The sequence below is a fragment of the Amblyomma maculatum genome, chromosome 4, assembly GCF_055883805.1.
Source record: "Amblyomma maculatum isolate TAMU_Amacu chromosome 4, ASM5588380v1, whole genome shotgun sequence".
Classification (NCBI taxonomy): domain Eukaryota; kingdom Metazoa; phylum Arthropoda; class Arachnida; order Ixodida; family Ixodidae; genus Amblyomma; species Amblyomma maculatum.
In genome coordinates this window covers 11,900,053-11,922,665 of record NC_139347.1, presented here as the reverse complement: position 1 = coordinate 11,922,665, position 22,613 = coordinate 11,900,053, and positions in this window count along the sequence as shown.

Here is a 22,613-nt window from a genome sequence, read left to right as displayed (position 1 = left end):
GATTCGCAAGTTCTGCGCCACCGAACACGCGCTCTCATTCCTCCGTGTTCGCACCCTCTCCCCCGTAGTCTTACTCGGCAGGAGGAGGTGACAGTGCGCCGGATCCGGGCAGGGGCGGCTCTGACCCCATCTGTTCGACATCGATGGCGGGAAAAAGACCTACCAGTGACTGACAGGTGCCCTCACTGTGACACTCCACCTGACGTCTGCGATGTGCGCCACTTGTTGTGGACGTGTCCATCAACAACGCACATCAGGCAACGGATAATCATGAAGGTGGGCCTGCGGTGGAATCGCGATAGTGATTATGACAAATGGACAATGGACAATCGCTATACTGCCAACCTTCTCGAATTCATAAGCACAACTGGACTACACTCCTTCTTTTAACTTTCTATCTCCTGCATCCCATTCCCCCTTTCTCAACTTATGCCTTGTGGCAAACGCTTCGAAAAAAAAAAAAAAAAAAAAAAAAAAAAAAAAAGAACATGGTGGTCTCGGTGCGCCCCCTTTTAGAAGGAGGACGATCGGGATTAAGGAGTTTAGATGCCATAAAAAAGTGTATTGTTCGGCTGCAGTGCCAGCCACCCACCATGGAGCCCAACGAGGGGACGGGACAGAAATTGTCAATTCCTGCCCACGCCAGTTGTACACCGTAACTATAACCCAATATGGCGTAACTCAGGGTAGCTAGCCACACAAGGTTAACCCTCGCCGCCTGGAAGTAGGAAGAAATGAAGAAGGTAGGAGAGGACAGGACAGTTCTAAGAAAGAAAATAGGAAAGTGAAAGATGGAGGGGAGAACAGGAAAAGGCGACTGCCGATTTCCCCCGGGTGGGTCAGCCCGGAGGTGCCGTCTATGGGAAGCGTGGGCCAAAGTGGTGTGTTGCCTCCGCCGAGGGGCCTTAAAGGTCCAAACACTCGGCATCGGCTCAACCACCAGGATCCCCTTTTCCCCAGACACGACGATGCCACGCACGGCTAAGCGTGGGTGCTCGGGGTCCGTGGTGTCGCACAAAACACACAAACACCTGCTTTAACAGGTGCCCCCTGCGGGGGGCTTACGAGTATTAAAAGCTGACGTGTTGCATCAAGATTATTGCGTTTTATTTTGAAAGCTGCTTGTGGCCTGAAAATATGTAAGTTCCTGGTTTGAATTTCCCTCTTGTTCAATCTCTTTTTTTTTTTTTTTTTTGTGCGCATCAAGGAGAGGGAACTGCTCCTGGGTTCGACAACTTCGTTTCCGATTCTAATACCACGTTTTCAGTCACTAGTGCTTCCTCTGTTGATTGAAATAATGAAAAATTGTTGACGTTTTACAAAAAATGTTATGCAACCTATTAGAATTCTGTGGTAGAGCAATCAAAACTTCTGATGCCCGCAATATATTTATAGAGTGATTTTGAACCGATTCCCTTGTTCTAATCACAAGAGTTACTCTCAGCTTGGCTGATTTATATGGTTGTCCTATGTACATTCTGGATAGATTCATGGTGACACACGAGGGCTCAATATCAAATCAAAACAGTGGGCTGAGCTGTGCACCTTGGTGGCACTGCCATGCTGTACAGCATATTACACAATCAGTTGTGTGTCTTTATGAGATGTGCGTTTATTTGTCGCCCTATGTGTATTCCCAGTCAGTCTTGGAACGCGTGCTTGCAGTTGTTCTGGTCTCAGAGGAGATGCAATGAATTTCGCGCGACAATCTGGAGTCCAAATGTAAAGGGACAAGGGATAAAGCTCGTTTGGCGAACAGGTTACTTCAGTCGTGAGGCACGGGACAAGGTCGAAGGAAAACGTTAACAAAACGACATACATACAGATGAGAAGGTACAGAAGAATTACAATCAATTGCAAAAACACATTAAAAATTTCCACCAAATCATTCAACGCATTCAAATTTCTGCTGGTGAGATGTTGCCGTAGGGAGAGAAATTTTGCGTTATTACACAAGCGCCAGAATGCATTGAAACAAGAACCTTTCAGCGGACACTGGGACAGTTGGACGACTAGCGGATCACGATGTTGTCATTGCGAAAGCTATGAGCCCTGGCGCGCTATTTAACGGTTAAATCCAGGGAGGCGCATTGTAGTGCCTCTTCACTGCCGACGGCAGGGAAGAGGCGGCAGCCGGTTGTTGCATAGGACGCTTTGCGTCTGTCTGTTGCATCGAGTGAAATTAGGTCTACACACAAGCTGAAGTTCCACCCTTGAATCTCTATCTCACCCTTCTGCTCCTCGACCAAAAGTTGTTACTGGTTAGCAGTGCAAAAAAGCGCTTGAAAGTACGAGTTCATTCTATACCGGTCGGTGTGTGTGTGTGCGTGGGGAGGGGGGGGGGGGAGGTGTTGGAGAAGGGGGAGCTCTGTTTTCGAGAGAAGGTGAGAGAACATTGCCTACACGCACCGAGTTACCCACTCTCTTTGGTAGGCATCTGTGCTGCCTTGGTTGTTCTCGTGCTTCTTCCTGCGTCAGAAAGCACGGCTTGTAGAAGTGCTTGCGTTTTGTGACAGACTGCAGGATGAAAACTCCATTCTGCTGCAGGCTAATGATCTGGTATTTGTGCTGGTTTCAACAACGTGTTTTGTTTTATACATTATTGCGTCGTTAACGGGAAAAACTGGGTTGAAAGCACAAATCTTCATAGAAACAGTCGCTCACACTATCGGATAATCACAAAATCAAAGGCATATTCTTCATCTTCATAACTAAGTGTTCACCGCAGTATATATTGCCGATTCTACGACCACATTTCGGCCTAATTACCCAAAAATAAAGCCGCTGCGAGTATCTTAAAAATGTAGAGGTTCAAATATCTTTCAAACAAGTTTCAATGTGTCCTTGCGCGCTTCTAGCCGCTGAGTCCCAGCCCCCTATTCGGGTCTGCGTACCTGAATGGGGGAGTAGGGGAACCTCCTGTATCGGCGGCAATAAAGTTTCAAATAATAATAATAATAATAATAATAATAATAATAATAATAATAATAATAATAATAATAATAATAATAATAATAATAATAATAATAATAATAATAATAATAATAATAATAATAATAATAATAATAATAATAATAATAATAATGTTTATTGCCACTTTGTAGATGATACAATATGGTTCAGTCCCGTCATAAGCCAACAAGAGGCTTGAGGGACTGGGCCCGGCAGTTACGGCCAAGACTACAAAAAAGGCAGTAGATATAGCAACGCTTCTCGCTACACCCAAGCGAGAGCAAAAAAAAAAAAAAAGAAAAAAAAAGGGTGGAAAAAACAGGTTAACAGCATGAGTATTGAGAAATTCAACTCTAAACCCAGAGTAGACGTCAATATAAATATAAATGAATTAACCAATATATTTGTAAGCATAACTTCACTCTGACAAAAGAATACAAATATCAACAAAGGGCTTTCAGATGCATCTTTAGGCTACGCATAGAAGTTACCGCAAAAATTTCATCCGGTAACTCATTAAAGATTTCAGGTACATAAGCACAGCGCCTTGCTTTCCCGTATCTAGTTACACTCCGTGGTATATAATAACGTAATGTTTTCCTTAACTTCCGTTCAGGAGTATTAATAATTAAAAAGTCGGAATTCCAAAAATGCCGGTGAACAACGGTCTGCACAAAAAGAGAATGAAATGACGGAAGGCCTAGGAACTGAAAGACGTCCGTTCCGGATGGTATGTGACAATTGTATGCAATGCTCTTCAACATGTTTTTTAATATACTGTCAATACGGCAATGCCAGCGTGAAGGACATGGCCCAAATGTAGTTATGCCGTATCTGAGAACACTGTACGCGAGTGCATGAATTATAGTTTTTTTTACTGACATCGGCGCCAAAGACTTCATATTGAAGAGTAACCACGTAACTTTCCGTAGCTTAGCACACAGATATGCCAAGTGGTCATGCCAAGATAAGCTGCTGTCAAAAACAACACCGAGATATTTGATCGAGTTAACATATTCTATTGGCTTGCAACAACAGGGGAGGGAATCATGATCATGCAAGAATACTTGTCTATCTATAAGTAGTGTCTTTAAAGGATTTCTGAAACATATCATTTTCGTTTTGTTTATGTTCACCGAGATTCCATTATCGGAAAACCATTTCATGACATAATTAATGTTTTCCTGCAACACATTCACTGCCGTCTCGTAGTTTATATGCTTCGTGAGCAGAACTGTGTCGTCAGCGTACTGAAAAATCAAGCACTTGGATGTTACTGAGCTCAGATCATTTATAAATATATTAAAGAGCAATGGAGATAGAATGGATCCCTGTGGTACACCCGCTTTTACAGGGAGCTTTCCACTGTGTTCCATTTGGCTGTTAATTCTGACTACTTGTGAACGTCCGCATAAGAAATTCTTTAAAACAGCATAAAAAGGACCTCGAAAGCCCAGAAGGTACAGTTTTTCTAATAAAATAGTATGATTAACCGTATCAAAGGCTTTCTTAACGTCTAGGAAAAGAGCACAGCTAAACGTATTTTCATCGAAAGCAGCGTACAACTCATCAGCAAATTCCTCAAGCAATAATGTAGTACCTCTTCCCTTAATGAACCCATATTGACGGGTTGAAATGGCACCGAATTTGTCTAAGAAGGAAGTCATACATTCAAATAGGAATTTCTCTAGTATCTGTGATAAAATCGGCAGGATAGAAATCGGTCTGTAGTTGTCGATAGCATTCTTTTGTCCTCCCTTGAACAGCGGTTTTACGATAGCAGTTTTCAAATCTTCAGGTATTACAGCGTTTTCCAAAAACCCATTAATTAAGAAAAGCAGTATGTCCGAGAGAGCGGTAAAATTCCGCTGTATCAGTGCAGCCGATATACCATCTATTCCGGCGGGCTTGTTTTGTCGGAAGCTAAACACTAGCCTGGCAAGATCCTCCTTTGATAGCCTTGGAAGATACGCGGAAGCTGATGAAGAATGTTTTAGAGTACATTTAAAGCTTTGCCGTGTTGCTGCCATTTCGGCCGCTAGCGTAAAATACTTATTGAAATCGTCACCTTTCGACACAAGTTCGTCTACCAAAACGTCCGAACAAGACAGGTTCCCATCGTTTCCCCGAAGGTGTTTAATCAGAGACCACATTTTTGCAGGATTTTTATAAGATCGTTGGAACTGCTGCTGAAAGTACTGCCGTCGTGCGGATCGAATAAGTGCTACAACCCTGTTTCTGGCGGTTCTGTATTCAGAACGAAGGTCATTGTTATTAGGAGCACGTTTAGAGCGTTTCCAAAGCCAATCGCGATTTGCGATTGCCCGCATGATTTCAGAGTTTAACCAGTTGTGATTCCGCCTTTTCTTACGCACTAATTTCCGAGTACACGTTTCTTTCAGCTGGTCAAGTTTATTACAGAACTTAGTGTAAACTAACTCCACCGGTTCGCATTCAATTAAGAGTGCCCAGCTAAAGGACCCTATCAGCTTATTCAATCTTCTTCCATCTGTAATTGTGACAGTTAGCATATTAGCATCCCTGCTACTTGATGCAGTGGTGCCAGGCAGCTTATATTTCGGCGAAAAACGACAGGCAGTGAAATAATGATCTGCTAAGCGCTGTGAAATAAGACATGCGGACAAGGTGTGATGCAGTGCACGAACAGCGATGTGATCAAGGCAAGACCTCACCAGTCGACCGTTCATGAGATCTTCACGCGTAGGGGCATTGATCATGTTTTCTATTCCAAATGCCGAAAGAGACGACAGGTAATCAAAAACAGGAATCTTAGTTGGGCATAAAATGTCAATGTTCAGGTCCCCTGCCACGCAGAACAAGTCATCTGCTTTGTGTTTCAGAAGTGTCTCTTCGAGTTCAATGACAAATCGTGTTATGCTAGCACATGGTGGTCTATACACAGCCAATAATGTAAGGGACGCATGCAATAGATCTATCTTTAAGGCTAAACATTCCGCATGTGCAAACGAGATGTCGACAACAGAAACATCGTACTTTTGGTTCACAAAGACAGCAATGCCTCCACCACGGCGCACTGCGCGTGTGGCAAACCTAGCACGATAACCATTCACGGTGAACAAATGTAAACAGGATTCCGGTGAATTAATCTCGGTGACAACAAATATGTCCACAAAACCTACCAATTCCTCTGCCAACATCTTGAATTGTTCCCAATACTTGCGAAGACTACGAATATTGAAGTTAATCAACGTGAATTCCTGACCTGTATTTCGGCCAAGGTTTGCCCTAAAAGCAGCAAAGTCTGTAAACTCTAGTGGATTTGTGAAGGATCCGTAATTCATTTTATCTTATCGATATCGGAGTCACAAGTAACTCGAATGAGAGCTGCGGTTTCGTCTTTCTTTGCGAAGATTTTGCCGCCTCTAACCCAAACAAATTTGTAGTGTTCTTTCTTGCCTTTAGTCCTTGCTAGCCAAAACAACCTCCTGTTGCCCTCTGTCAAATTTTCATTGAAGTATAGCTGGTCCGATGATTCCGCATCAGAAAGGCTCCGGAGCTTGCCCCTCGCTGCGAACCAGCGTTCTCGAACAGCAACAGAAGAGAATCGCACCAAGATAGGAGGCGATGATTTCTTGCTTGGAAGACGGTGGACAGCCACCACTTCCCCATTACCAGGCTTTTCCAGTTCAAGTTTCTCGGCCAGCTCGTTAAGGAACTTAATCAGATTTTCACCTCTCTCCATTTCCAAGCCATGAATTTCCATGTTAGCGTTCCTGCTATGCTGCTCGGAGCCGTTAAGCCCTTTCTGCAGTCGCTGAATAAAAGATTCCTGAGCGAGCACCTTTTCCTGCAGTTGGCATATTTCTTCATTACGAGCCGAGGCTTCTTCCTTATCAGCTTTAAGTTGTTCGGCCACTGCGTCATACTTGGCAGAAAGGAAGCTTACCGATTCTTCGACATCATGAACCGTTGTACAAAGATTAGTGAATTCTGCTTTTAGCAGAAGCAAAGAATCAACTTTTGCATGAAGCTCTGGCATGCATTCGACATTTCGTTTAATGTCTTTAATCTCTGTCATAAGTGCTGCAAGTACGTCAGAGCTGTCCGCTGATTCTGTCAGCTGCTGCGAATTTGAGCCACTGCGTTTTTTGCTAGTACGGCAGGTTTTGCACACCCAAACGTCTCTTTTTTGCGGGCCCATCGTACTGAACGTATTTGGAGCGATACCTGAGCAGTTCTGTCCCAAATGATACGGCTCTTTACAGTCCATGCATCTCATAAAACGGCCGTCATCCGGCAATGTATTCTGACAGACAATACACTCCTCGCCCTTATCCATATCAATGCAGCAAAGTTCAGAAATAACACTCAGCAGTCGGTGGCATGAAAAAAGAAAGTAACAAAGGAACCTCTTAAAAACACATGGGTATCAGCGTTCGTTAGGCGGTGGGCGCGCTAACCGGACGGAAGCAGTTGCAGTTCCCGAAGTCCCGCCGCAGCACCGATACCGCTGCCGACTTGTGCAAAAGGACGAGCAGGGGCGGAGCAGGCACTTTTCCGTTGGGAGATATCTAGCAGTGCACAGCTCTCACGCGCACCAACGTAAACCAGGGTGACCGGCGTGCAGGACAACTCTCAAAGAATGAAGCGGTGGGCGCGCTCACCGGACGAAGCAGTTGCAGTTCCCGAAGTCCCGCCGCAGCACCGATACCGCTGCCGTCTTGTGCAAAAGGACGAGCAGGGGCGGAGCAGGCACTTTTCCTTTGGGAGATATCTAGCAGTGCACAGCTCTGACGCGCACCAACGTAAACCAGGGTGACCGGCGTGCAGGACAACTTTCAAAGAATGAAGCGGTGGGCGCGCTCACCGGAAGAAGCAGTTGCAGTTCCCGAAGTCCCGCCGCAGCACCGATACCGCTGCCGACTTGTGCAAAAGGACGAGCAGGGGCGGAGAAGGCACTTTTCCGTTGGGAGATAGCTAGCAGCGCACAGCTCTGACGCGCACCAACGTAAACCAGGGTGACCGGCGTGCAGGACAACTCTCAAAGAATGAAGCGGTGGGCGCGCTCACCGGACGAAGCAGTTGCAGTTCCCGAAGTCCCGCCGCAGCACCGATACCGCTGCCGACTCGTGCAAAAGGACAATAATAATAATAATAATAATAATAATAATAATAATAATAATAATAATAATAATAATAATAATAATAATAATAATAATAATAATAATAATAATAATAATAATAATAATAATAATAATAATAATAATAATAATAATAATAATAATAATAATAATAATAATAATAATAATAATAATAATAATAATAAGCACAAGACATCGGCTGTAGCCTCAGTCGCTGCGGCCGCTTAGTTCTTTGCTTGCTTCAGCCCTTGGCAAGATTTTCGGCGACGTGCTAATTCGAGTTCTATTGGTTCAATAGTCTCTGATGCTTCTGTGGCCCGGCTGCGGTCTCTCTCTTTAGTGAAAATGGCTTTCTCATAACTACGCCGATTTTTTTGTCCTAACAGCTGGTCGAGTTTCGCGACCATACGCTTGATGACATGGGCCACACTCGCCCATGGGGATATGTATGGCGTACTTACCTCAGTTCAAAGAAGGATCTGCGTAGATAAAACATGAAAACATTGATGTTCACTGCACAGAGAAAGAATATCTAGCAGTTCGATCCTGATGAAATCGAGAATTTTTGGTGCACAGCGCAAGAGTGTCTTGCCGTTTTAGACGAGGCGTGATCGGCTGCGGCGATAGCGTAGTTCTCTTTTGCACGGACCAGAAAAGCTGACGCAGGTTAAAACGAATTCATGGCAATGTTTTTTAGGTGCGGCTGTGCTGAGGCGCAGATGACACTTGCCCAGGCGGTATCTAGCTTACGCAGAATGAACACGGCAATCTTTGCTGCACAGCGCGAGAGGTCAAGGTCAAACGTTCGAAGCCTGGTAACCTGAAGGTTTGGTGAAGAGAGCTAGCGGTTTAAAATGTCGCCTTCAATATTGGTACAAAATGCAGTTTATGGCATGGTGGCGTCTGCTCGACTACAGCATGGCTCAAGAATGCCTGCCACATATCTATATGCAGACGGCTGACCGGTATTGAGCGTGTTGGCAAAGAAAAAGAAACTGCTGATAGCGCCGCCTCGAAATGCATTCGCGTTTTAGACAAATTCAACAGGTAGATTCCTAAGCTAGGTACGATTTCATTACCTTTACTTTTCCTTTTTATTTTTCCCAATTCTAGTTAAACATTCATAATTATCTGAATACTCCAGTCTTGCATACAAATATTTACAATCTACAATGCACCCAGGCCAATCCCCCGCCGTGGGTATGTGCCATTTTGTCTGAGGTCATCATCACCATCATCATCATCATTCGCGGAGACACGCAGGGGATAGGTAATGCATAAACGTTATAAACAGACATCGATAGATTCAATTACTGATGCTAATGATTATTAATGATGATTATTAATGACCTAAAATAATGACCAGTATGTCGAACTACTACTTGTAATCAGCGCAACTGATTGGAAATTAGAAAAATGCCTAGCGATGAGTGGTAACGACTGCAGTGAGTGGAACTGACGTCATCATGAGGTCACATCCCGTCATGACCGATGGCTGCACCAGGCTATTCAAGCATATACGAAGCTGACTCCGCCGGAACAGGCATCCACGTGTTCGTGCTGCGACTTTCATTTCGCGCTTCCTAGAACGTCGCACCACGCAGCTTATAGAAGCAGGTGCAGCAAAGCAGGAATCAGCAGCGTTTCCAATTTGGTTTATAGGAAATAAAAGGTGCACTATTTTTTATGTCGCACAGATGCCTAAACCACGCCATAAAAGAAGGGAGGACATGGGGAGTGGGGGAAGAAAAAGAGAAGGGTTGCTGTACTGGAGGGCTACGTAAGGACTACCGCGCATAAAGGCTTCCGCCTCATCGTAATTTAGTGGTCCAAAGTGCCCGTAGAATTTTTTGTGCAGTGTGCTGCGGGCGCGTTTTAGATTTCATTTAGTTCAAGAGACACAGTGTGCGTACGACTTGTGTGCGTTTGTTTATTTGTGCGCTACATCTCTCCCAGTAAAGCGGCCGGTGCCAGCCACCGAGTCGATCGACCGGTTCCTCCGCCAGGCCCATTAACCTCTCCCTTAACCTCCTGCAGTGCGGGCACAAGCTTCACGAGGGGAACTACATCATTCCGAGATAAGGGGCAGAGGCAACAACACAGCCTTGACAGCCCACCACCGACGACACAGGCATTGTGGAGGTCCGCCTGTAGCGCCGAGAACTACAGTAACAATCGCGGGCGAGCCTCAGACATCCTTACTATGGCTCTAATACAATGTGTTGTAGTTTCCCATTTAAATTTATTCTACCCTCTCCTTTCTATTTGGCGTTTAGCTCTTTCATTTCCTTTTCCTTTCTTTTCGATATCTCCTTATTTACGCCGCCGTAGTTCGGGTGCCTCAGGCTTTAGATAGCAGATGCCAAAACGGCAAAAAAATCTGTTAACATTCATTTTGTTATTATTTTAATAAATAAGAGCTACTACTACTTATATATGTAAAATTTGGTGCTATATGTTGGCACTTGTCGTGCGCTTCAACGTTTAAGCCACACCAGGATTTCGTTCTACGTCTTGTCACTGTGAGCTCCACAAATTTATTGCAGTAGGTTAACCAAAACATCGCAGTTAATTTGAAAGAAATAAAGATTTCAGCTGGCGTTCAATGTTTGGCGGGAGATGTCGCACCTTCAAACATAATTACCCATAGAATGGTGTCACGAAATTGGCACATATTTTCATCGTATCAGCGCAGCGCCTGGCGTCGCATACTGCGTTCCAGAATATTGAGAAAACGTCTCCTTTTCCGCGCATGGAGAGTCGGTAGTCTTGCGCGCATCAGCGTTACCCCCCCTTCATCACTCGGCGGGCGGCGACGGTGGCTCAACCGGCCGATAAGGTGCTGGTCATCTCCATAAAGTTCTGCCACGCCTAACCAATGAAGAAGCGCGACTCGGCAAGAGAATGAGAGGACGCTTGCAGAATAAAAGTTCTTGTATGTGCGCGGCGACCTTGGCGCGTTGTAAAATTTTGGTATTTATTTGTTCTGACTCTCTCGTGCATAGTTCACTGATGTGAAACCTCTGTGGTTATTGAAAGCCTTTTAGTTGCATGCTTTGCATTGCTTTTCTGTGAACTTTTTGTTTGTATCCTTATTAGTGTAAATTTCTCTGTATCGTTTTTTGCTGAATAAAGTTTGTTTTGCTCGTTAATTAATTCTGGCTCCGGCCATTACTTTCTTTTGAACCGAAGAAAGCTGGGCACCAAACGGCCACCCCCTTCTGTCACTACAGGTAGTTGACGTTCGGCTATGCTTGCCAGGCAGTCGAGGGAATCTCCTTTGATACTGGAACAGCTACACCCCCCCCCCCCCCCCCCCCTCATTGTAAGATTGGGAGTGTGCGCTCCGATTGTATCGCATCGTTAATAACATTATAATTATTAACATATGATAATGAGTAAGTCTACCTGAAAAAGATGCTGGAATCGATCACCTAGATCTGCAATTCTGACAACTTGGCCAGATGAAAACAGTAATCGAAGCTTAACTGCCCAAAATACACCCCAGTTCCCTATTCTGAGCATCCAGTTGCAATGGTCAGAAGAAGTACTAACTTTGGCCACAGGGTGTAACAATAAGGCTCACTCTACTTAGAAGTATGAGCCAGCTATTTAAAGCCCTCTTTATTTAAAGCCCTGATCGTGCACTTTTGGTTAGGCCACTGTACGTGTAATTGGCCTAACCAGTCAGCCGGCCGACGAGCAGGATGGTAAATTTGGCGTCGACAGCAGTAAAGTTGGCTCTTGGGCCTGCATCGAAAGACTATTTCAGCTTTGACCAGCGCATAGCGACGAATGCGCTGTCGAGGCACAATGGAACTGCCTCAAAAGAAACTAACGTTGGTGGAAAGAAAAAAAAAAAGAGCAGCACTTCGTGTCGGAAAGCTCATGTTTAGGTAAAAGAACCCATATTAGAGATACTGAGCCTTAATATTTGGAATGTACACACAGAACAGCGCGACTCCCCTGTTGCTATGAAAAACGTAGCTGAATGGCTCCATGATATCAAAGGAGGGAAGGTGGAACAGAGAATTAAGGATTACATGCTCAAGTTATCTTTACGCAGTGGCCAGCGTTAACATTGTCAAGGTTGGTTACGCGTAGGCATCACGTAGGTTTGCGGAGCTCCGAGCAAACGCCGAAAGTTGAACTCTGGGCGGGGGGTACGCACAGCTCACGTGCCGGTGCGGAGAATGCCTGTGCAGAAAATACTTGCATTGAAACAAAGCTAAACAGAAGCTGCTGCACGAAGACAAATTATAGGACATTAGCTTCGAGCTACGCAAAATAAATTTATAAATTTTACCTGACCTCTGCTTGCATATTACTTGCTTTCACTCACTCTCTCGGAGAAATTGTGCGTATAAGAACAACTGCAAGAATATTAGGCGGTTTCGTCATGAAGGTCAAAACTACGTTTGCTACGCGAAAGCTTGTTGCCATCGTACTCATTCCCTTGCCGTCAAATACCCGCGGTTTACAAGCTGAAGCCTCCGATTGAAAAGCTCCAGAGGTGCCATTCACTTTTGAACGGGTGCGTAAAGAAAACAAAGGAAGACAAGGCCTGTTTATTCATGCTTCTGAACCAGATTGTGGTTGTTACCGTGATAAAAGGAGCGCACGTCTGTATAATAAGTACGCACCGACATCAGAACAACGGCCATTTTGTGGTGCATCAATAATGTCGAAAGGCGGCAGTCATCCGGCTTGCACTGATGAAACTGTGCTCCGCGCAACAAAATGGCACCCGTGACCTCACTTGAATACATTTATAGGCAGTAAGCTTGGAAAGATCGCTTAGTCCAAATACTACTGGGGGAAACATTTTCCAGTTTGTGACTTTACCTCAATGAAAGCAAAAACAGAATATGTAGCTTTGAGAGCATATTCGCAACGTGATCTGAATAGGTGAGGGACAAGAATACGGAGTTGCTGTCTACGTTAACCGTTGCCTTGCGACATGCTGTTTCACTCGGCCTCACTGGACCAATTTTGAGCCAGGGCAGCAACATTCTATATAGGCAGCACTGATGCAAGCATGCTTTTCTTTTTGTTCACCGGAAGGCTACGCTTACCTACTGCCATTCATCTTCTTGCTCACAAGGTCCGCCAATTTTTTCGTTCACCGGCAGTGCTTTGTTTTTTTTTCTGTTAGTTAAACAGCACCCTTGCACGTATGATACCTTAAATTTGGAGCATGTCTCTCTGATTTCTCCCCGTTACCCTCCTAAGGCTCGATGGAACGCGACACCCGCGTTCTGCTACGTGAGCTAGGCCCTTACGTCTGGAGCGTCGCCACTTCGTCGATTTTGCCACGGCCTGGTACGAGAGGCATGTTCCCCCTCACTCAATGCTTACCTTGTCTTACCCTTCTTACACATGTGGCGTGCCCACTCTCTGACCAATTTACGTCTCTCATGTAGCCCTCTTGCTCCGAACAGATTGCCAAAATGTTTTCTGCTTAGCTAGGCGTAGAACATACGTGGCTATTGATTGATAAAGAAGAATAGAGAAACAATAAAAAAAAAAGGATTGCAGGTCGGAAGCGATGAATTTTATCGTTAGATGCACCGCGTTATGAAACTAGGAGAGCCATACTTTGCGTCTTTCATAACCTTCCGCGGTCTCCCTATTCCTGGCAGTATATTAGCGATAGCCGGATGCCTTATATGAATCGTGTGCCAACGTCAAAATCCTTTCGCTGGAGAACATAATGCACGCATGCATTTTGTAGGGGCATCTGTCTGCAACATCTGCCAGTGGCTAAAATATATGGTTGACGTCCTTACGTAAGCCGAAGGCCGACTGCTGTCTTATTAAGCTCGAATCTCTAATATTACTAGAGTTCCATGGAAAGCCTATGATGTGTCCTTTGAAATAAATATGATAGCATATCAGTGGAGCTTTCCCACTTGCGTGGATTAAGGAAGAACTTTACCTTTAAGTTAGCCATGGCAGTGAATCCAAGAAAGTGAAGCCAAGACAGTGACAACCCTTAGTCATAACAGCTATGTCAGATGTCGCATTCATCAGTTAACTCACTTTTAACTCAGTTAACTCAGTTAACGTATCACTTCCGCCGTATGTTCCTTGTTATTTTGCAATGTCGTGCAACTCTACATGTATTGCTAGCCTGCCACAAAATTTCATCTGTTGTAGGCCGTCATTGCACACGCCCCTGCTTCGGTGGTGGATGACGGCTGTTGTTGCGGCGCGCGTCTTTATCTCCCTCTTCTTTATCTTTCTTCTCTATTTTCTCTTTTGCCCGCACGAGGCAGCGGAGGTGGCTCAGCTACAGAGCCAGTAGCAGACCCGCGCATTTTCTTTTCCTTCTTCCCACAGCCACAACAGCAGACTGAGAAGTGCCATGCCTTTTATTAGACCTCTACTGAACGTTTTGTAGGTTGATGCTATTAGAATTCTATTTATAGATATTTGGGTTTCTGTGTGTAGAAATGGTCTCGGCATTGTGGTATTTTATGCTGTCAGCTTTTTAGATGTTCGTCAGCTTGCCATGATTAAATTAACCAAATGAGACGAAATATAAAGGTTAGTCCTTACACTTACCCAATGAAAAACTATTACAGCTCTGTACTAATTTATGACTATGTGACTCTGTCCAAAAGCAGCTCGCCATTAATTAAAAAACGAGAAGGGTTCAACGCTGCTGAACCGAATGTGGAGCCAATGCTTTAGCTGTGGGTTACCGAGCATTCTTCTTCTTCTTCTTCTTTTTCTTCTTCTCGTAGCTACTCCTCTTCACGACGTAGCTGCGGCCACTCGAGGTCTTGAAAACCTACCACAGAGTATCTTTCGCTACAAAAGCAACGAACATCCAGAGGAGAGGCTGGACACAATTTGAGACCCGTTACGGCTGTCTCGGCATGATCTCACATGGGATTTCTGAGTGCCCGAATGAGACAGACCAACATTTCAAAGAAAAGCTGCAAAAATAGGTTTCCTGTCATACACATAAATTCAGGACCGTAGGGCGCGTTCATAGGTTCAGAGAGCATGGCTAGAACAAGCCATTAAACCTTTGTCAGAAAGATTTAATTGAAAAAAAAATAATTATAGGCAATGCCGAAAAACAAAAAGGGTCCCGTATGTCGATTCAAAATGATTGTTCCTACTCTTGGATTACAATGCGCGAGCTACTCGAGGCAAGGGCAAAGGTCAAAATACAGGCCTATAAGGAAACGCTTCTAATGCATTACAGACTCAGAAATGAAAAATACATTTCCATCTGGAATAGGTAGCAAAGCTGGCGATTTCATGCTCCAGCTAATCACTCCCATCATGCGCGAGCGTACCGTTATCTTCAAAATTGGGAGAAAAAGCCATTTTTGCTAGAACTTAAATGATGCAGCTTCAATGCCTGAAAATGATAAGTTCAAAATATCTTTACGCAGCACGATTTTGATATTACAGCTGTAATGGGAGCTTGGAATTGAGTTGAAATAAACTGTGGCGAAGTCTTCATTTATTACCACGTATTTTGCAAACACAGAACAATAAAAAGGGACTGTTATATATATATATAAATGAAACAGTTTACGCGTTGCTCGACGACATGACGGTGTTTGAATATCCTTGGATAAAGCTGTTTTGCTGATATCTGGACTTGCTTTTAAACCGAAGCGCGCATCTCTTGATTAGCCAGTGATCATAAGTTCAGAATTCGCCAAGCTTCTGATTTTATTTATATAATGCTAAGGGGAGCCTACATAAGCACGTTCTCGCCAATAGCTAGAAAATATGCATATTTTATATTATATATTGCTCACATTAGACGTGATTCAAAAATTAGAAAAACCGAATACTGTTGATTGTTTTCGCAGTTCTTTTCTTTATCTGGTATCATTAATTGCCTTTCATCGAACGTACAGTCGTGGAGCTTTCTAACAGAGCGACCAACTAGGCTCTTCGTCTTGGTTAAATAAATGTAAGAATTTCACCACCAGGTGTTAAGATTTTTCACATTGCGAGGGATGTTTGCAAAGCCAAGTAGATGATTAACTTATTTAAGTCACAATGACCTTTGCGGACTGCGGGATCATTTAAGCACATGAGCAATTGCTACATTGAGAACTACGTTCGCAACAATCGCAAGCAAGTTAACTAGCGGACACCTTGAAGGAAGCGTGTATTCGGCGCAAGAAACACGAAGTGAACAAAACAAGCAGCGCGCCTATACTGTACTATATAAAAGTTGTGAGTAGACACAAGCGGAGCAAATAATTTTGTATATGAAATATGCGTTTACAATTCTGTATATATTATAAGAAAGCTGTTGCGCAATGCGTCTTTTAAAACTTCTTTTTCAGTACTCGTTCTGACCTGCGCTTGATTTCGCGATTTACAATTGTATTTTCTTTCTGGTCCAAGTGTACTCTTTCGGCACTAAATTTTAAAACAGAAAAAGCATATGGACAGACTACCATCACTAATATTTTCTTCAATTACGCGCCGACGATTCTTAACGTATTAAGGCCATTCTCACAAGCTGGGAACTGCCACTTCTCTAGCAAATGGCCAGACTGGCAACTACTTACTGCTCCAGAATTACAGCCCGCTTTCTTTATTTTTGACGTTTTCAGCACTCTCAGACAATGACTTTTTATCCCGCAATCTAATCCCTCAATCAGCCCTTTCAAACCGCCTTTGTGAATGCTGTTTGACGCTGACTGCACTAGTAACATTGGCCCATGCGCTTGTTTCATATTTTGGGAGCAATGATCGTGCTGTTTTCATACTTTTGCATTTTAACGAAGCTTCAATAAAATTTCTTCGCGAAAGCTAAAAATTGTAGACTTCTATCTAGTGAACTCTCTGGGGTATTGATGCTCTTTAATTTCCTTTAACATCCAGGAGTGCGCGTAAGTTAAGAGAGATGAATCGGAGAGTCGCTCAGTCACTTTTGAACTACGGCGAGGGAGTCGGTTTGGAGCGTTATACTTAAGTTGCACATTAGTGATACCGTTGATATAGCTCTTTACTGCCCACAGAATATTTTGTGTCTAGGTGACTAGGTGTCCTGTAGTCATAACAGATATTCTTACTAGAGCAATGACGTCGCCATTTCTCATATCATGATGCATTGAGTATTTTCTGTAACAAAGAAAAACGAGGCTTCATTCATCTACTAATTCGTTTCTCTTAGATGTCACCTCGTGCGTTCACTATTAAATGAAGTAAAGTCGCGGAAGTCAGGATATTCTGAGGTGAGAATATCTTTATTGCCAAGCAAAAAACGGGCATATGAATCATACTGTATTTAGTGCCATTGACGACAAGAAGCACATGTTACCGTCATTTCAATTGACAAAGTTCTAATTTGCTCGAAATGATGCGTTACATTTTTTTTCTATTTTCCAGCGTTATGTGATGAAAATTTGTAAGTAGAGAAACTTTCATTCAGATTGCAGTGGTGTCGCCGCTTTGTTTAGTGCCCATTTTTCTTGCTGCACTTTTTCTTGGACAGCAATAATAATGCTAATAATGACAAGTGCACGCGAAATAAGATTAAAAAGTTCTAAAGTAAGGTAATGTTGAAACTAAATTATTTAACTAGGCGGACTGAAAGAAAACACACATCTTATAGTAGGAGAAATTCTCAAGAGCGCACAGTCGGTTTCCGTTGATTGTTGAAAACTTTGCTGACGTCAACAATGCAATTTATTTCACATGTATATGTATTTGTAAGTTCGTTGAAGGATTGCGAACTTAATTATTTTTTTTTTTTTGTCGTTTGAAACACACCATAAAGACGCATCAAATTCAAGATGTTTGGCTGTACCAGGCTCAGGAGATGTCAAAATGAAAACGTATAGATTTCAAAACAAAAGCGAACTACAATACTTTTTACATGTGCATTTTAAAACTTTCAGCGACAAAATACTGGCTATCTTTCTTAGTGGGATATATGAGGACGTTCTCCAGCGCTGCGCAACACACCTCCAGCAAGAAAACCAATATTCGTGTCTAGTCACCGTGGCGACCGACAGAAGCGATCTGAAATCTCGTTTTGAACCACTGCGGAAATGGATCACAATTTTTGTTTTTATTTCTCCACTTCTTGTTTCCAGTCTAGATGAACGCGAGAGTTTTCTTGGGCGAAAACTGTAAGGAAATATTGTTTTACGTGCGCTTGGGTTTAGCGGGTCGATTCAGCAGTGGCTTTTCTGTCCAGGTTCAACAGCAAGAGCAGACAATGGCCTTCTGCGGGGGAAAGAAGTGATATAGGAGCTGTCGAATCTACTGCGCTGGAAGCGGCACACACGTTCCAGACGGCGATCTTCTGACATTTGTCACGGCCACGGTCCTCCGGCATCTCTAAGTTTCCCCTTCAAAAATAAATCTGCTATCCTTTTTGCCACTGCGCAAGTTTCTGTAGCAGAAGCGAGGAATGCGCAAGCTTCTGAAGAATATGAACCGGTAGCATATAGATCGATGCAGTAGCAGAAAAAAATTGAAGAAAAAGCAAACGGCGCGTAGAAAGCTGCGGAAAAGAGGGCATCACTTTAAGGGAGGAAGGTGAGACTTGCCTCGCACCGATCAGCGTGATCCTATTTCTAGCAGACTTCAATATGTACTCTCTTCTTTCCTAATATAAAAACAGAAAAAAAAAAAGAAATATTTAGGCATGACCAATGCAGGTGAATACATGTGTCCACTTGGCAGCTCAATAAAATATCGTACGCTTTCCTTTTTTTCGGTCTTGGCTGGTTGTTTTCGCCTGGCATCTAATTTCTAGAAAGAATACGAGCTCAAATCAGAATTATACACAGAGAGTAACACATCTGTCAGGGTAGCCAGTGAGAGTTCCTAATAATTTTAGAGAACAAAATTGGGGAATGTAGATGGTTGCATGTGTCATTATACATTGGCTACTTTGGTGGTTGCCAAGACATTCACCTAGTGTTAGCTGTTTGCGGCACTTTTCACTAAATTGTCCAATTTTAGCCCGCCAAAACTTGGATATTACCTGTATTGAGCCACGCTATGAAACATAATTATTGAGGCTGTCATTTGAAAAAATTAACCCCGCCGGGGTGGCGCAGTGGTTATAGCGCTCGACTACTGTTCCCAAGGACGCGGGATCGAATCCTGGCCTCCGCGGCCACTTTTCGATGGAGGCGGAAAGCAAGGCGCTCGTGTGCTGTGCGATGTCAGTGCACGTTAATGAACCCCAAGTGGTCAAAATTTCCGGAGACCTCCATTACGTCATCTCTCATGGCCTGAGTCGCTTTTGGACGTTAAATCCCACAAACCAACCAAACCAACCAACCAGTTTTCTTTGCTCGGTAGCATTGCTATGACCATAAACTACGCCCCTTTAACCAAATTGCTTACGCCTAATTCGTTCCATACTTTCGACCTCTGCACAAACTGCAATCATAAAAACAAAGATCCAGCACTTCTATTGAATGAACTTAAATAAATATCGTTCAAATTGTCAAAACGGCTAAACTTTTACTTTCCAGCTTTGTAAAATGAAGAATATTGATTTTCCCTATAAGTCCTCCTCCAGCAGACCTTTATTTCATGGTACATCCTTCTGAGTAGTGATCCAGCACTTCTATTGAATGAACTTAAATAAATATCGTTCAAATTGTCAAAACGGCTAAACTTTTACTTTCCAGGTTTGTAGAATGAAGAATATTGATTTTCCCTATAAGTCCTCTTTCAGCAGACCTTTATTTCATGGTACATCCTTCTGAGTAGTGTCTTTAATATCTGTTTTACCGTATCCACGTTGACCAACATCTGCTGCTGACTTCTAAACGACTCTAGGGCCCAGTCGAGTTTACTGGCTGCAACTTGTTGCCCTGGAGACCACTCATTATTCTTGTAAATGCAGAGCTGTATTGAATTGAATTAAATTGCCTGAACTAACAAGAATAGCTCCGAAAAGTGGTCGCAGCACTTTTATGTAGCTTTGAAACCTTCTTTCTTGGACAGTGCAACGCTTACGATAGGCACATTAAGTTTGCAGCCAAGACGCTGCAGACTGGTGCCAGAGTTAAAAAAAAAAAAAAAAAAAAAAAAAAAAAAAACGGCTGACGATCTCCCTAAGATTGCATAAGCAGCTTCGCAGATCAAAATTTAATTTGCCGTACCTGCATTATGAACCTGAGTTAGGAAATATAGGTTCCTAAGAACTTTGAATACAGGCTTACGCCATTAAAACGTCGTCAGTTTGGAAGGAATTAATCAAATGAAAAGGTATTTGATTTACAGGTGTGTCTAAAACACCACTTGTGTATGTGGTGCGCACATCTTCGTATTACTGTCGTAAAAACGAGTGCAAAGATAAACACGGAGCCCATTTCTATACAGAACAGTGTTCCGAAATGGACACTGCACGGAAGACAATATGAGACCGCAACCGATAAGAAATATTTTATTATTATTATCTAATATATGAAATTAACCGCGACAGGAATAAAAAAAAAAAACAATGTATTGCTGAGTTTCTGTTACACTGCGACATGCTGGTTTCAGATAAAAAGAGGAAAAGAGGGCTTGACAGCCTCTAAACCTTGGAGCTATCAAACATATAATAATAATAATAATAATAATAATAATAATAATAATAATAATAATAATAATAATAATAATAATAATAATAATAATAATAATAATAATAATAATAATAATAATAATAATAATAATAATAATAATAATCAATCAATCAATCAATCAATCTTTATTTAATGTGCGCAGGAACAACCATGTGGTCTTTGTGCTGCAGCACAAAAAAAAAATGAAAAAGCACAAACATGTTTACACGCACAGAGAGAACACAAAAAAAAGAAATAAATAATACATGAAATGAAACTGAGACGAAAAGTATCACGGAAATTAAGCAAACAATGAGTATCATCACTTATATACACAGTGAGAGAATTTTTTAGCACACCAGGAAATAAAGAAAAAAAAAAAAAGGACGGTAGGTAGAAGAGGAAAAAAAAAAAAAAACAGATGACTGACATTGATTATAGTAATATAGAAATATACATAAAATAAACAACCATTCCAGGCGCAACAAGTGCATGGTACTTAAAACACAGGCTAGAAACACAGAATAATACAATAAAGAAGTAAAATTGAACAAGGGACAGTAAGATTCGAATATAAAGTTTAAAGTTGAAATATAAGCAAGAAACGGATAAAAAGTAGTTCAAGATACAGACAGCATTGAACAGGAGAAAAAGCAAAAAGTGAAGTAAATACAATTTAAGGCTAGAAAGTGGGAGTTATATGTGATAAAGTACTATTTAGAATACAACGCTACGAACATCCAATGTAAATGAACAGAGAGAGTTTTGGAAGATGTCAAGGTGAGGACAAAAAGAGTTAAATAACCACTGCATCCTGTCCAGAGGGGAGTGGGAATGAAGAGGAGAAACCTGAAATGGTCTGAATTCCCTCATGCTCTTTCGCGGAACGCGCAGTAGGATGTACTCTAAGAGCTGAGGGCACATAATGTGGCCATGAAGGAGTTTGTACAGAAATATGATATCAAGTCTGATACGACGGCAGTGAAGGGAAGGAAGATTCAGTTGGGCGCTCCTGGTGGAGCGAGAGGGGGAAGTTGCAAAAGGAAAGCGATAATGAAATATCCGTAAAAATTTTTTTTGTACTCTGTCAACCTTGTCCAAGTTCGATTTGCAAGTGCCATTCCAAACAACCGACGCATACTCCAAGACCGGGAGGCATATGGACAGGTACAGTTTTAGGAACGGAAGTGGAGTATGGAACTCTCTCGAAAGTCTGCAAACGAATCCGAGTGTGCGCATAGCCCGCTGAGCAATGCGTTTAGTGTGAGAGGAGAAGCTGAGGGTGCGGTCAAAAAGTACACCAAGGTCATTAATTTCATCAACCCTATCCAACAGCACAGAATTGACAGAATAATGGTAGAGAAAGCTATGTGTTTTACGAGTAAAGGACACAACCCTAGTTTTGGAAGAATTGAGGGTAAGTCGATTCATCGCACACCAATCAGAAAAAGCAGATATGTCCGATTGCAACAACACGCAATCTTGAAAAGAATGTATTACCTTGAATATTTTTATATCATCAGCATAAAGAAGAAACGAGGAGTTCTTTATCGCCGAGGAAACATCATTAATAAAAACGGAGAAGAGAAGCGGGCCTAGTACTGAACCTTGAGGAACTCCACTCGTTGCAGGGTAAACGAAAGAAGTCTGTCCATTGACACTGACAAAGCAGAAGCGATCAAGGAGATAGTTGCGTAGGAGGGCTACGAGAGAGACTTCAACGCCAGAGAGTAGAAGTTTTTCAAGAAGTAGTGAGTGAGTAACAACGTCGAAAGCTTTGCTCATATCACAGTACACAGTGTCAACCTGACCCCTCTGAAGGACTGCTGCAGAGGCATACGTCATAAACGTGACTAGGTTGGTGGAAGTAGAGCGACCCGACATGAAGCCATGTTGATTCGGTACTATGATATGTTTGAGATGGAAGGAAAGTACGCTGTGCAAAGCTAATTCGAAAAGCTTAGAGGTTGCA